At 47.9% G+C, this 14772-nt stretch overlaps 1 protein-coding gene across 4 annotated transcripts in view; it reads right to left on the bottom strand.

Moving 5' to 3' along the window:
• Positions 1-2771, bottom strand: part of CEMIP (cell migration inducing hyaluronan binding protein) — a 170014-nt gene extending 167243 nt beyond the window's left edge. For 2 of the 4 annotated variants that reach the window (XM_021098867.1, XM_021098865.1), the window contains exon 1: positions 2502-2771. The gene's annotated coding sequence lies outside the window, so the exon portion shown is untranslated. Of the gene's footprint in view, positions 1-33 lie in introns of all 4 variants that reach the window. The other 2 variants (XM_021098863.1, XM_021098864.1) reach the window with 2 other exon arrangements.

Genomic DNA, 14772 nt, shown 5'->3' with positions numbered 1-14772 from the left:
GGGGGCTGTGACAACATTTGGAAAATGACTTACTTTATCTTTCTTCCAAGTGGTACAGGTGGGAAAAACAGGCAACTGATTTGTTTCATGCAAAAATCTTCTATTTATCTTTGAATAAGGTTTTGTCCCCCAGCATTATAATCAACTTCGGCACTTTCATCAGTTCCATCCACAAGTTCTTAAACGTGAATACAAAGTGGAGCTGGAATCCCTATCAAACAATTACGAGGTTAGGAGAGTGAGCCGAGGGCTGGTGAACATAATTCAAAAGAAGTGTACTACTGTCTTTAAAATATACCTACAATCAACTACGATTTTAAGAGCTTTCTCTGTGCTCAGCACTGATATAAGCGCTTTACATTATGCTCCTTGATTCTCATTAGCAACTCTGCAAGGTAGATCGTGTTGTGCTTAAGTGACTTTCAGAAAGTCACAAGTGCTGTTCCAAATAATAATAGTAATAATAGTAACAATAAATAAAGATCCTTGATTGTTTTGACTCCCCATCAGCCTTCATCAGTCACAAACAGAAGCAGATCTTGTGAATTTCCTGCAATTTTAAAATGAAGGACGATACACATTCTGTTTAGGTGAGGATAACAAAGAGCCCCAGCCAATGTCATTTCTAACTGGAGAAGGGAGATGGTTAATTTGCACAGGTTAACCCCTACGGGTTCTCCCCACACTGTTTCCAAGCAACCAACTTGAAGTATCATCTACTGGGCTAAAGAGGACCCAAAGGAAGCTTCTTTAAGAGCTTCGTATGCACCTGGGAGGAAACGATTAGGATCAGAAAACAGCACAGTTGCTTTTGCAAATGCATTCAAATACATTCTCTATAAACGTGTTCTGATGTCACTGTAATTGTGAAACAAATAAGCCTCCCAGTGCCATATTCACTAAATAATTTAATACAACGGAACACGACCCTATGTCATGCGCAGAAAACAGTTGGGGGGAGTCCCTAATTAGATCTGGCATCATCCCGAAGCCTCAGTCCAATGCTTACGCGTCGCAGAGTTATAACACCCTGGAGGGTCTCGTGGTGCTGCAGAAAAGCCAGAGAAGCCCCTCGCGACACCATACCGAAGTCCTATACAGAGCTCAGCTGCTGGCTGCTCTCGGACCCGGTCACAAACCACAGATTCCCTATCCTCTGAGTGGCTCGTCGCCTCGGGACAGGATACCGAGAGCTCCCACAGACTAGTGGTCCCATTCCTCCTGCCCTGCGCCCCTAGTCCCTGGGTCTGGGAGGAAAGCGCGCGACTTCCCCGGGAGACCCAGGGCCACAGATCCGGAGTGGAGGAAGCGGCTGGGAGCTGTCCATGGTGGCGCGGCGCCTGGGCACGCAGAGCCGCCGGCTCCCGCCCCCGGGGCGCGCCGGGGATAGCGCTCCAGACCGCCGGAATGGAGAGAGAGGCTCGCTCCCAGCCTGCAGCCAGGCACTGGCTCACACATCAAAAGGTTGGTTTAAAAAGGGAGTTCTCACCTGTGGGCAGCGTTGGCTGGACAGAGCAGGACTCAGGACCTCAAACCCGGCTCCTGGCGGCGCGCCTGGGACGGCAGTAGCGTTGCACCCTTGAGGAACCGCGGCGGTCTCTGAGAGCGCTGAAAGCGAGTCTGCGGCGGAGGACCTGGGCGCACTGAGCTCCTTTCTCAAAAGCACATGCAACCCGCTGGGTCCATTCCAGAATGTCTCTGGCCCTGGTTCCCAGAGCGGCGAACTGGAGACCTGTCCACGGCCTTCGTCTGCGCTCCGCCAGGTCCCTGCCTTTCTTTCTAACCTAATTTGACCTTTCTTGGAGCTGATGTCCCGTGTCAGGGACCCCCGAACCCTCTTCCAACGATGCCAAGTTTGCAATCTCAGCCTAAACATCAGTAGGGGCCTTCGTGTTATCTAACATTCAATTGCGTTCACTTGGTGTGGTGCCAGCACGACTCTGGGTGCCTAGCGCTGCTGGGGAGCGCGCGGGCCGGGAGGCAGCGGGGAAATCCAGAAGGAAGACGGTGCTGAGGGCAGAGCAGCAGGGAGCCGACCTGTTGCCAGGCGTACGCCCGCTAGTGCACAGTGTGAGCCGGCTCTTTGTCGGCCGCACTCCGCGACCTGACCCTCCGCGCAGTCCCTCCTCTGCAAGACACTGCCCGGGATGCCTGCCCCCAAACCATTCAGAAGGAGGTAACTACAGAAAACGGGGATTTCCCCCCCCCCCCCGCTGGATGCGCTCCGGAGACACTGGCGCCCCCAGCACCTGCTGCTTGCAAAGGATCACACGATCTCAGAGAAATCCCACAGAGGACAGTGACAGGGGCATGAGCCCATCAACGGACGCGTGGAAGGACAGACAGAGAGAGAGGGGCTGAACAGCATAGAATGGACAAACAGAAGCCAGTAACAGTAACGTTTTCCGTATCACCGGTGGAGGTGCCATACCCCCCAACTTCCCGTACCTCTGAGCCTGGGCAGTCCGCGCAGCCCTGGCGCGCCGGCCTGGCCCCCTTACCTCCGGGTCGGTAGCCGAGACAGTGCCACGATTCGATTCGTAGGCCAGGAGCGCAACAGCCGGCGCGGTCGGGTAGCACACTGATGGGCCCAGCAAGCTCCCCGGACGTGGGCAAGCCGAATGGTAGTTCGTCTGGGAAAGCTGGTCTCAGCCTCCGGCCGCGCTCAGCCTCGCTGGCCCCACGCGTCCCGCCGCTGACGCCCGCCGTGCCGCTTGCGCTCGCCAAGCTTGGCAGGGCTGCACCGCGCCGCGCTCGCCCGCGCTCCCCGGCCGCCCGCCGGAGCGGCGGCTTTTATAGCGAGCTGTGGCTTCGGCCGGCCGCCCGGGGCTGACTCCTCCCCGGGGCCCCTGACGCCCGCGCTACCGACCCGCCCCCCGCCGAAGCTCCCCCCCTGCCCAAGTGGGGCGGGGGCGCCGCGCCCCGGCCGGAGCCGGGCGGGCTCTGGCGGCCGCTCTGGGAGACGCAGACCCGAGCCCGTGGAGCCCGGCGCGGCAGCAGCCAGGTGAGGGCGCTGGAGCCCAGGACTAGGTGGAGCGGTCCCCGAGGGCCGCTGAGAGCCATTCTCCCGGTTTGGAAGGGCTTAGAGGGTGGCCCGAGTGCGAGCATAAAACCCCACTCGCGCCCAGTGAAGAAGAGGCTATCAAGGGGAAAAAAAAGGCTGGCGTCTGGTGTAGAATCCAGGAGAGATGAGGCTCAGAATCTTTCTTTTTTTAATTTATCAGGAGGTAACAGGGAAGAACAAATCTGTCTCCCTATTAGATCTGTGTCTTTTATCTTAAACTTTGTGTTCTGTTGCTTTTACTTAGAATTAAGAATGTTGCCTGGAGCCTGAAATATACAGGATAACCTACTTTCAAGGCTCTGACCTTTAAGGGTGTAACACTTTTGCATTCACATGAAGATAAAAAGTTGCAGAGCAGAGAATAACATTTGTCTTGTTGGACGTTTACAGGGACATCATGACCTGACCTGGGTGAATAAAGGATTCCTGCACCAAGAAGCTTGCAGTAATTGAGCACACATTTCCCTCACCTTGTCTTTACTTACTTTTATTATTACTATTATTATTATTATTTGTCTTTTTTAGGGCCACACCTGCAACATATGGAGGTTTCCAGGCTAGGGGTCTAATTGGAGCTGTAGCCCCCGGCCTACACCACAGCCACAGCAACACCAGATCTGAGCCGTGTCTGCAACCTACACCACAGTTCAGGGCAATGCTGGATCCTTAACCCACTGAGCGAGGTCAGGAATCGAACCCACAACCTCATGGTTCCTAGTCAGATTGTTTCCACAGTGCCAAGACAGGAACCTTTCCCTCACCTTGCCTTTAAAACACTTTGCTGAATGAAACCCTTCAGAGAGTTGAGGGTTTTAGGGTACATCTCCTTTCATGGCCCTGCAATAAACCTTTCTCCGGTCTGAATTCCAACTTTTTTTTTTTTAAGGTGTGTGTGTGTGTGTGTGTGTCTTTTTAGGGCCGCACCCACAGCATATGGAGGTTCCCAGGCTAGAGGTTGAATCGGAGCTACAGCTGCCAGCCTACAACAGCCACAGCCTCATCTGCAACCTACATCACAGCACACGGCAACGCCGGATCCTTAACCCCACTGAGCAAGGCCAGGATTGAACCCGGTCCTCATGGATACTAGTCGTGTTCATTACCACTGAGCCATGACAGAAACTCCCAAACTCCACCGTTTTGGTTTGTTTGGCCTTATTGTGCACCTGGCACACAAACTTGCATTTGGTAACAAGGAGAGAGCGGTCTTAGAAAGAGATCCTAGAATGGGACCTAGCAGTCCCTCCAAGAGGAAAATTCAGGGGCTTTCAATCAAAGAGACCTTGGTTTGAAAACAGAGTCAGACATTCCGGGTATGTGACGGTACAAGGATCTTCACCTCCCTGGGCATCCGTTTCCTCATCAGGAAAATGGGTTTTCTGATGTTTCCTTACTGACTGGTAGGACTTATATGAGATCACAATAATACGGCTACCTAGCAGGTCTTCAGTAAGTTAGAATACATCCCATGTGTAGGATAGGGCTCTACCTTCTTAACTGGACAGACCGAGGTCCTCAAGGGTTACAGCAAAAGGTAAATATCCCCCGTGCATGAGAAAACAGTACTAGAGGAAAGAGCCCATATCACGTCCCTAGGGCCCGTGGAGTCTCCTTTCAACTCAGCCACCAACGTGCCATCTACTCTTCCTCTCTGTCTATTGTACTCCCTTCCACTTTTTTTTTTTTTTTTTTTTTTTTTTGAGCTTACAATGCAGCCCCTCACCTGGTTAACTGGAGTCCTCCTAGACTATATATTCCTTTGTCCCTTCCAGCTAATGCCATGTGAGAACCACCTTTGTGGGGGGCCATCTTCATTCTAGGTAGGATATGCCACTTCATATATCTACGTCTGGGCTTTGGGGCTATAGTCAGACAGAAGCTGCTGGAGTCTGTGTGCATGTTTTCTGCATTGGGATAGAAGCCTTAATCTCCTGGCTAAACTAGGGAAACCACGCCGGCTCTCTTCAGGCCTTTCCCAGAAAGCTGATCTTGACCATGACAAGGTCCGTTATCAGATTCTCAGCCTTCCTTGACGTCTAGGGAGGTGACAAACCTATGGCAGGTTTCCCTCCCCAGCCCTTCCTTTCCAGCAAATTTGGATGGAACTCACCCAAGGGCCTCCAAGCCCTACCCTAATTCCTGGTTTCTTTTCTTTCTTCATAGGACCCCCCCCAGATACCAGGACCCGTAAACATTTGGAGGATGCTGAGCATTTGGCCCAAATGGAGGAAGGTTAGCCTGAATCGGCGTTGCTTAGAGCTGTGCAGAGCGATGAGAGCCACGAGCAAGATTTTCCCCTCTTCCCTCAGGAGAGAGTAGATCTGGGCTCTGCGTGGCATAAAGTCTCTGGTGAGACGCCTGTGCCACAGGCATCTGCGAGGCGAAACAGGGAAGGAGGACTCTTGTCTGGTGATGGGTTCTGAGAAGTGCTTAGTCATGTTTTCTCAAAGCACAGAAATGTCCAGCACATTCCTTGGGGTCCAGTTTTCTCCATCACAGACCAGTGCCCCAGGGAGGATGGAGCAATGCTGATGAATTACAAACGCGCTCCGCGTGTCTAAAAGCAGATTCTTCAGCCAGAGCTCCGTTCAGCACTTCCACTCAGCACTCAGTAACGGACGGGGTCTGCAGGCAGTTCTTTTTTTAGATGAATGTTGGAAGCACGCCTCTGGCATAATTACTACCTGCACTCCCCTCAATTCAAGGTCTTGCTCTTATACATGCAGAGACAGGCTCTGGTCAAGAAAGGCTGTGTTGGTTTCCTGGTTTTTGTCTGAATTCCCTAGCAGACAGACTCCAGAGAGAGGAGAATTTTTTTTTTTTTTTTTGCTGCACCCAAGGCATATGGAAGTTCCCAGGCTAGGGGTCAACTTGGAGCTACAGCTGCCAGCCTACGCCACAGCCACAACAATGCAGGATCCAAGCCACATCTGTGACCTACACCACAGCTCATGGCAATGCCAGATCACCGACCCACTGAGCAAGGCCAGGGATCAAACCCGCATCCTCCTGGATACAAGTGGAGTTTGTTTCTGCTGTGCCACAACGGGAATTCCAAAAGAAATGTTCTGAAATGCTGTGATCCCACCCAGAAAGCCTGCCCTTCCTCCAGGTGCATTTGCCTCCAGGTGAGGTGCAGCCTCCTCAGTCACATCAGTGCCATCGAATGGCCTGCCCACTCACTGGTCCCACAAGCTCCCCAAGTCTGGCATTTTCAGTCTGCTGGCAGGACCCAAATCCACCGCTTGGAGGGAGAGTCACCACGTTCTACCCTCTGGCCAACAAAGCCAGCCCTCTGCCCCCATGGCAGCCTGCCTGCCTGCGAGACGTTTAAATGCTGTCTACACCTGTGACTTCATCCTCCAAGCCCCAGACCTGGTTTTTCCAGGCAAACCTGAGCCGAGGGGGACATGGAGAGTTGGGAAGCAGCTGGGGTAAGGAGAGTAGCTGTTGGCTTCCAGGCTTCCCGTCTCCCCCTCCTCCAAAAAAAATATGAAATCTCAGGCATCCCAATTCTAATATTTAAATTCCACCAACAGGGGTCGCCCTTGGACACAGAGCCTGAAGCTGGCATCTAAAAAGGGAAATTCCCAGCCTCCTGCCCTTGAGCCAAATTTCCAGGACTCATAACTGCTCAGTTCCTGTTTTGCTGGTTGCAGATGAGGTTGCCCAGCTGAGAAGAGACAAGTCCTCACTTTTCTGGTGAGTGGAGGTATGCATTGGAATTTGGGCTGGGAAATCAAGGAACACTGGCCAAGCCGTCAGGAGCTCTGAAAATGGATTTCTACATCTCCTCCTGCAATGTCATCACCATACAGAAAGAACATTCTTTCCTGTGTTTTTTCCTCTCTCAAATACTTGTAAACTTGTCTGTGTGCACATGGTATTTCCATAGCACATGGTTCTTTTTTGCAAATGCAAAAATTGTTTGTGTTCTTTGCAAAAGAACCCATACTTGGAAATTTCGGAAAGTGAGCAAAGGCGAAATCACCTAATTGCAAACATAATGTATTACATTACAAAAAGCTCAGTAAAACATAGAAAAGCACAAAGGAAAAATATCACTTCTACTCACAGATCATCTCTAGGAACTCATCATATATGATCAAGTGTTTTTCCATGTATAAGTTACATATACAGCTGTACAAATTCATACAGGTATGTATGTATTCCACAAGTAGTTCAATGTTTAGCTCAAAATCCTTCTCCTCCACCAGCGTGCACCTTCTAGGAGAATGGGGTCAGTCTCCAAAGTTCACCTACAGTGGCTCCTACAGTATCCAGCATAGAGTTGACATGTAGGAGGTGTTTACATTATAAGGCTGCACCTGCAGCACATGGAAGTTCCGGGGCTAGGGGTCAAATCAGAGTCGAAGCAACACTAGATCCAAGCTGCGTCTATGACCTACACCACAGCTCACAGCAACACCAGATCCTTAACCCACTGAGCAAAGCCAGGGATTCAGCCCGAATCCTCATGGACACTATGTCAGGTTCTTAACCTGCTGAGCCACCACAGGAACCCCAGATGAACATTTTTAATTAAAATAACATATTCATACATGAGTTCATGGAATAATAAACCCAGATGATTCATACACATTTGAAAAGAGGCTCAACTTTGCCCATAGACAAAGAAATGAAAACGAATGCTATGTTGAAATCCCTATCAGACTGGAAAAACCCAAACATTTGCTGATACCACTTTTTTGGGGTTGGGGTGAGGATGGAGAACAGAGGTTGCCTCATACCTTGCTGATGAAAACTCAACTTGGTACAACCTCTGAGCGCAGTTTGCCAAGATTTTTGAAAATGTGTATAATGTTGGACTCAGCAATTCCACTTACAGGAATTTATCCTATAGACAGAATTGCACAATGTGTGAAATGACATGTGCAGTGTTATACATCGAAGCCCTATTTGTCATCACAAAAAAACTGAAAACATCCTATGTGCCTAGTAGTAGGGCTACCTAACTTTTGCTACATTTATATGGTTGCGTACTGTGCACCTATTTTTTTTAAAGAATAAGGATCAGGGAGTTCCCATCATGGCTCAGTGGTTAACGAACCTGACTACTAGCATCCATGAGGATGCGGGTTTGATCCCTGGCCTCGCTCAGTGGGTTAAGCATCCAGCCTTGTCGTGAGCTGTGGTGTAGGTCGCAGACTCGGCTCAGATCCTGTGTTACTGTGGCTGTGGTGTAGGCTGGTGGCTACAACTCTGATTTGACCCCTAGCCTGGGAACCTCCATATGCCGAGGGTGTAGCCCTAAAAAAAAAAGGCCAAAAAAAAAAAAAAAAAAGAATAATATAATGATCAGTTTTAGTTTTACGTATTAAAATGGAAAGTCAAAGTGTAAATCAGTATATATAGCAAACCATCATTTGTCCAAAAGGGGAAAGTAAAAGGAGTATATATTTGCATTTACTTACAGATATAAGAAATCACCTTGGGAGTTCCCGTCGTGGCGCAGTGGTTAACGAATCCGACTAGGAACCATGAGGTTGCGGGTTCGGTCCCTGCCCTTGCTCAGTGGGTTAACGATCCAGCGTTGCCATGAGCTGTGGTGTAGGTTGCAGACGTGGCTCGGATCTGGCGTTGCTGTGGCTGTGGCGTAGGCCAGTGGCTACAGCTCCAATTCGACCCCTAGCCTGGGAACCTCCATATGCCGCGGGAAGGGCCAAGAAATAGCTAAAAAGACAAAAAAAGAAAAAAGAAAGAAAGAAATCACCTTGAATGATTACAAGAAACCAATAACATGATTTCCTATCTGCTGCTGTTGATGGTTTTGGTGGGGAAGCAGGATGATGTAAGACGGGAATAAGATATAGACTTTTCCTAGAGTTCTCTTTGGGGCTTAGCGGGTTAAGAACATGACATAGTGTCCATGAGGATATGGATTCGATCCCTGGCCTTACTCAGTGGGTTAAGGATCTGGCATTTGCTGCAAGATGTGGTGTTGGTCGAAGCTGCAGTCACATCTGGTGTTGCCATGGCTGTGGCTGTGGCACAGGCCAGCAGCTACCGCTGCAGTTCAAGCCTGGAAATTTCTATCTGCCACTGGTGCAGATCAAGAAAGAAACAGAGGAAGGAAGGAAGGAAAGAAAGAAAGGAAGAAAGCAAGAAAAAAAGAAAGAGGGAGAAGAGGGAGGGAGGAAGGAAGAAAGAGGGAGGAAGGGAGGAGAAAGAAGAAAGGAAAAAAAACAGACTTTTCCTTGTGTATGTTTTTGTACTTTTCATTCGCGAATCAAGTGAACGTACTACCTAGGAAAAAAGTAAATAATTTTTAAATGGCAAAAAATGTCATGTATGATAACAAGCCTTTTTCACTTCACATACCATAAACATTTCCCTGAGTCGTAAGTGTCCTTCAATATGATTTTTAAATGACACATTGCTTTCTAATATGGATATAATTTATATAATCAATGCCCTATTACCGGTTTCGGAATTTTTTTTTCTTTTTAGAGCCACACCTGCGGCATATAGAGGTTCCCAGGCTAGGGGTCGAATTGGAGCTACAGCTGCTGGCCTACACCCCAGCCACAGCAATGAGGGATCCAAGCCAACACATCTTCGACCTACACTGCAGCTCATGGCAACACCGGATCCTTAACCCACTGAGCAAGGCTGGGGATCGAACCCATGTCCTCATGGTTGCTAGTTGTTGTGTTCGTTACCACTGAGCCACTACAGGAACTCCCATTTATTCTGATGGGGAAGGTGAGGAAAGGCAGCAGAAGGGATGGACGGAACAGAATTACTCCACTATGTCTTGGGTTCATATTTTCTAGTTATTAATTTCAGTCAGAGTAAATATTATCTTTCCCCTATATATTTACCATAATTTTTCAAATATATATAGATGTGGCTATGATTAATAACCATCTTACCAAATGTTTACAGAAATCTTAAATTCACAAATATCTTATTGTGTTAAATATTATATATACTAATACATTTTTTTCTTTTTATAGCTGCACCCTCAGCATGTGGAAATTCCACTGGTTAGTGGTCAGATTGGAGCTGCAGGAGTTCCCGTCGTGGCGCAGTGGTTAACGAATCCGACTAGGAACCATGAGGTTGCGGGTTCGGTCCCTGCCCTTGCTCAGTGGGTTAACGATCCGGTGTTGCCGTGAGCTGTGGTGTAGATTGCAGACGCGGCTCAGATCCTGCGTTGCTGTGGCTCTGGCATAGGCCGGTGGCTACAGCTCTGATTAGACCCCTAGCCTGGGAACCTCCATATGCTGCGGGAGCGGCCCAAGAAACAGCAAAAAAAAAAAAAAAAAAAACACAGATTGGAGCTGCAGCTGCTGGCCTGCACCACAGCAACACGGATCTGAGCCACATCTGTGACCTATGCCACAGCTTGCAGCAGTGCAGCATCCTTAATCCACTGAGCAAAGCCAAGGATCAAATCCATATCCTCATGGATACTAGTCATGTTCTTAACCCACTGGGCCACAACAGGAACTCCAATTGTGTTAAGTATTTTCTTAACAGCACATAATGAAGTACAAGTCCTACGATGCTGGACCAGTAGTTCTCAAAGTGTGGTCCCTGGACCAGTAGTGGCCGCACCACCTGGGAGCTCATTAGGATTCTTGGTATCCATCCCAGATCTACCAAATCAAAAACTCTGGAAGGGAGTTCCCATCGTGGCTCAGTGGTTAACGAATCCGACTAGGAACCATGAGGTTGCAGGTTCGATCCCTGACCTTGCTCACTGGGTTAGGGATCCGGCATTGCAGTGAGCTGTGGTGTAGGTTGCAGACGTGGCTCGGATCCCGCATTGCTGTGGCTGTGGTGTAGGCCGGTGGCTACAGCTCTGATTAGACCCCTAGCCTGGGAACCTCCATATGCCTCGGGAGCGGCCCAAGAAATGGCAAAAAGACAAAAAGAAAAAAAAAAAAGAAAAAGAAAGAAAGAAACAAAAATTCTAAAAGTCTGCTTTAACAAGACCCCTGTGTGATCTGATTTGATTTGTGTCGAAGTTTGAAGTTTGAAAGTCTCTGAGCTGGCTTATTTGACATTGAAATAAAACAAAACAAAAAACCAAAAAAAGGATCCTACTGAGAATAGTTCCTATACTCCCCTTCAGGAAAAGAAAAGACTCACTGTTCTTTGGCCACTGTAACAAGTAACCAGGAGAACAGGTTTTGAAGCCGTCCCAATCCATCAGTGACAACTTCCTCCCATCAGGACACGTGTCTCCCATCAGGACACGTGCTTCTGAGAGGCAGCCAATTGGAACAGCTTTGCTCCAGTGACTAAGCTTGCTTTGCTCCATTGACCAAGCTTCCTTTGCTAAAGGTCACTTAATGCCTGAATATCCCCCCTGGTAAGAGTTCACCAATCCCCAGCCCCATGCTTCCTAAACACTCCATAGGAGAGCAGCAGTTTGCTGTGTTTATTGCCTCTCAAGCAACAAATCCAGCTTTTCCCTTCAGCATCCTATGCAAAAAGCTGGATTCAATCCAGACAACAGCCACTGACACCTCCAGGGTCAGAGCATCATTAGCGCATGAAGTGGGTCGGGTGTGAGGCAGTCATGAGCAGAAAAGTGGTGACACAGAGAGGCTGTCATGTTCTTATGACACACGCCGTGTGGACCAAATGAAGTACCTCTGCTTCAGACAGAGTCTACAGGCCATCAGTCTACACCACCCAGACTAGTCCAGCCCACTTCATTTTTATTTTTTTATTTTATTGTTTTTTTGGTCATTTTGCCTTTTCTAGGGTCGCTCCCTTGGCATATGGAGGTTCCCAGACTAGGGGTCCAATCGGAGCTACAGATGCTGGCCTACATCACAGCCACAGCAATGCTGGATCCTTAACCCACTGAGCGAGGCCAGGGATCAATCCTGCAACCTCATGGTTCCTAGTCAGATTCGTTAACCACTGAGCCATGACGGGAACTCCCCCTTTCGTTTTTATACTTGCAAAAGCAGTTCCCAAGAACAAGGGTTGATCTAGCGGCAGTTTAAATACAGCCCACCCACTCCCACACTGGTAGACTTTCTATACTTTTGGAAAGAAGGCAAAGGATTTCACGGCATCATAAAAAATAGAAAATGTGTTTGATTATGTGGTCATTGAAACCATGCCATACACATGTTCTAGCAAAGGGTATTAGCAAATCTACCTGTTAGCTGTCTAGGAATTCCATGAAGTACTTAAGCAGCGTTTTATTAGATGTATTTATTTCTCATGCCAGAGGTTTCTCTGTGAGTGTACTGCAGAAATCACAGTGGAGAAATGTTATTTATTTATTGATGCATGCACTGAGCCTCCACTCAGTCTATCACTGTACAAGTCTGGGGGCCCTGAGTGATGGGTAAGATGCATTTCTGTGCCACAAAGCTCACAGCTGGATGTGGGGGGAGGGGAAGAGATGGGTGCAAACACACCCACTGCTGTGATTCTAACACAGAATCCTCTCCAGGCTTCCATGAGAGTACAGGATGGGGGAGAACAAAAAAGGTACCCCAAGGAATGATACATATATATATTTATTTTTTAGTCTTTTTAGGGCCACACCCTTGAGATACGGAAGTTCCCAGGCTAGAGGTCAAATCTGAGTTGTAGCCATCAGCCTACACCACAGCCACAGCCACGTGGGATCCAAGCCACATCTGCAAACTACAACACAGCTCACAGCAATGCCGGATCCTTAACCCACTGAGCGGGGCCAGGAATCGAAACCATGTCCTCATGGATACTTGTCAGGTTCGTTACTGCTGAGTCACAATGGGGACTCCCAACATTTTTCTGTTTTGACATTTGACTCGTGAAGGGTGGCTTTACGTCTGCCAGGCAGAAAAGAGATGAAGAGAACTCTTTGAGCAGTGCCTTAATTTTCCTGAAATGCAAATATGGAGCTGCCGACTAAACACACTCTGCTCCCAATGGTATTGTGGAAATAAAAATGAATTAGTTGATCTTTGGAGAAAGATTCCCTAACATCTAGAACCAAGACAAATCATGTTTACTCTATTCACCTTCTGAAAACAGGTTATTGTACAACAGATGCTATAGTTAAGTAATCAAAATTTATTCCATCTGTGGACAAATATTTGTGGAGCGCCTATTATTCTATTGAGGTGCTCAAGGCACCAGGAATACAGCAGCTGATGAGACGACTGTATTTCTGATCCAGTGGCATTTACACTCCAGTGGTACTGGGATAATAGGCAGTGAAATACTAATAAAAGCAAACGTAAAAGGAAAATCAATCAGAGTAAGGGTGGGCAGGAGAGTGGTGGTGATGGAGACTATGTTTATAGGGAAATGGGAAAGACCTTTCCAAGTGCGTGATTTTTGAGCAGAAAGCTGAATCAAGGATCAAACCTGAGCCACAGCAGTGACAATGCTGGATACTTAACTGCTAGGCCACCAGGAAACTCAGAGGAAGATCATGTTTTGACATCTGTTTTGGAAGGGAGGCTCTAGCTGTAATTTCTTTGTAGTGATTTTTTTCGTTTTAAGGCTGTACCTGTGGCATATGGAAGTTCCCAAGCTAGGGGTCGAATTGGAGCTGCCGCTGCCAACCTACACCACAGCCACAGCAATACCAGATCCAAGCCTCATCTGTGACCTACACCCCAACTTTTGGCAATGCTGGATCCTTTAACTCACTGAGTGAAGTCAGGGATTGAGCCTGCATCCTCATGAACACTATGTTGGGTTCTTAACTTGCTGAGCCCAAACAGGAATTCTGTTTTTTTTTTTAATCGTGGTAAGATGTACCATCTTAACCAGTTTAAAATGTACAGTTCAGCAGTGTTCGGAATATATTCAAACTGTTGTGCAATCTGTCTGCAGAGCTTTTCCATCTTGCAAAAAGGAAATTCTGTGTCTATTAAATAACAGCTCCCTGTTCCCCCCCCCCCGCTCTGTTCCCCCAACCACAATTCTACTTCCTACTCTATGAATCTGACCACTTGTTAAATAGGAGGCGTACAAGAGTCATCTTTTTTTGCAACTGGCTTATTCTTCTCAGCATAATGTCCTCTAGTTTCATGCAAGTCAGGACTTCTCTTTTTAAGGCTGAGTGACATTCTATTCTATGGATATGCCACATATTGCTTACCTCTTCATACGCTGATGGACATGTGGGACTTTTTGGCTATTGTGAATAATGCTGCAATGAACATGAGTGTACAAAGATCTCGTCAATATCCTGCTTTTGATTCCTTTGGCTATATATGCAGAAGTGGGATTGTTGTGTCATATATGGTAGTTCTCTCTCTGTCTGTCTGTCTGTCTCTCTCTCTCTCTTTTTTTTTTTTTTTTTTTGCTTTTTAGGGTTGCACCTGCAGCAATGGAAGTTCCCAGTCTAGGGGTCAGATCGGAGTTGCAGCTGTTGGCCCACGCCATAGCCATAGCAATACTAGATCTGAGCCACGTCTGCAACCTACACCACAGCTCAGGGCAATGCCGGATCCTTAACCCACTGAATGAGGCCAGAGATGGAACCCGCATCCTCATGGATACTAGTCAGATTTTTTACCACTGAGCCACAGTGGGAACTCTGGTAGTTCTCTTTTTAATTTTTTGAAAAATGCCATATTATTTTTCAAAGTCTCTGCATCATTTGACATTCTCACCAATAGTGTACAATCCCTAAAAATGCTTGCCAATCCTTGTGATTTTGTTTTTTGTTTTGTTTTGTTAATAGTGGCTATCCTAATGGGTGTGAAGGG

Source organism: Sus scrofa, chromosome 7 (genome assembly GCF_000003025.6).
Source record: "Sus scrofa isolate TJ Tabasco breed Duroc chromosome 7, Sscrofa11.1, whole genome shotgun sequence".
NCBI classification, from domain to species: domain Eukaryota; kingdom Metazoa; phylum Chordata; class Mammalia; order Artiodactyla; family Suidae; genus Sus; species Sus scrofa.
This window is presented reverse-complemented; position numbering and strand designations above follow the sequence as displayed.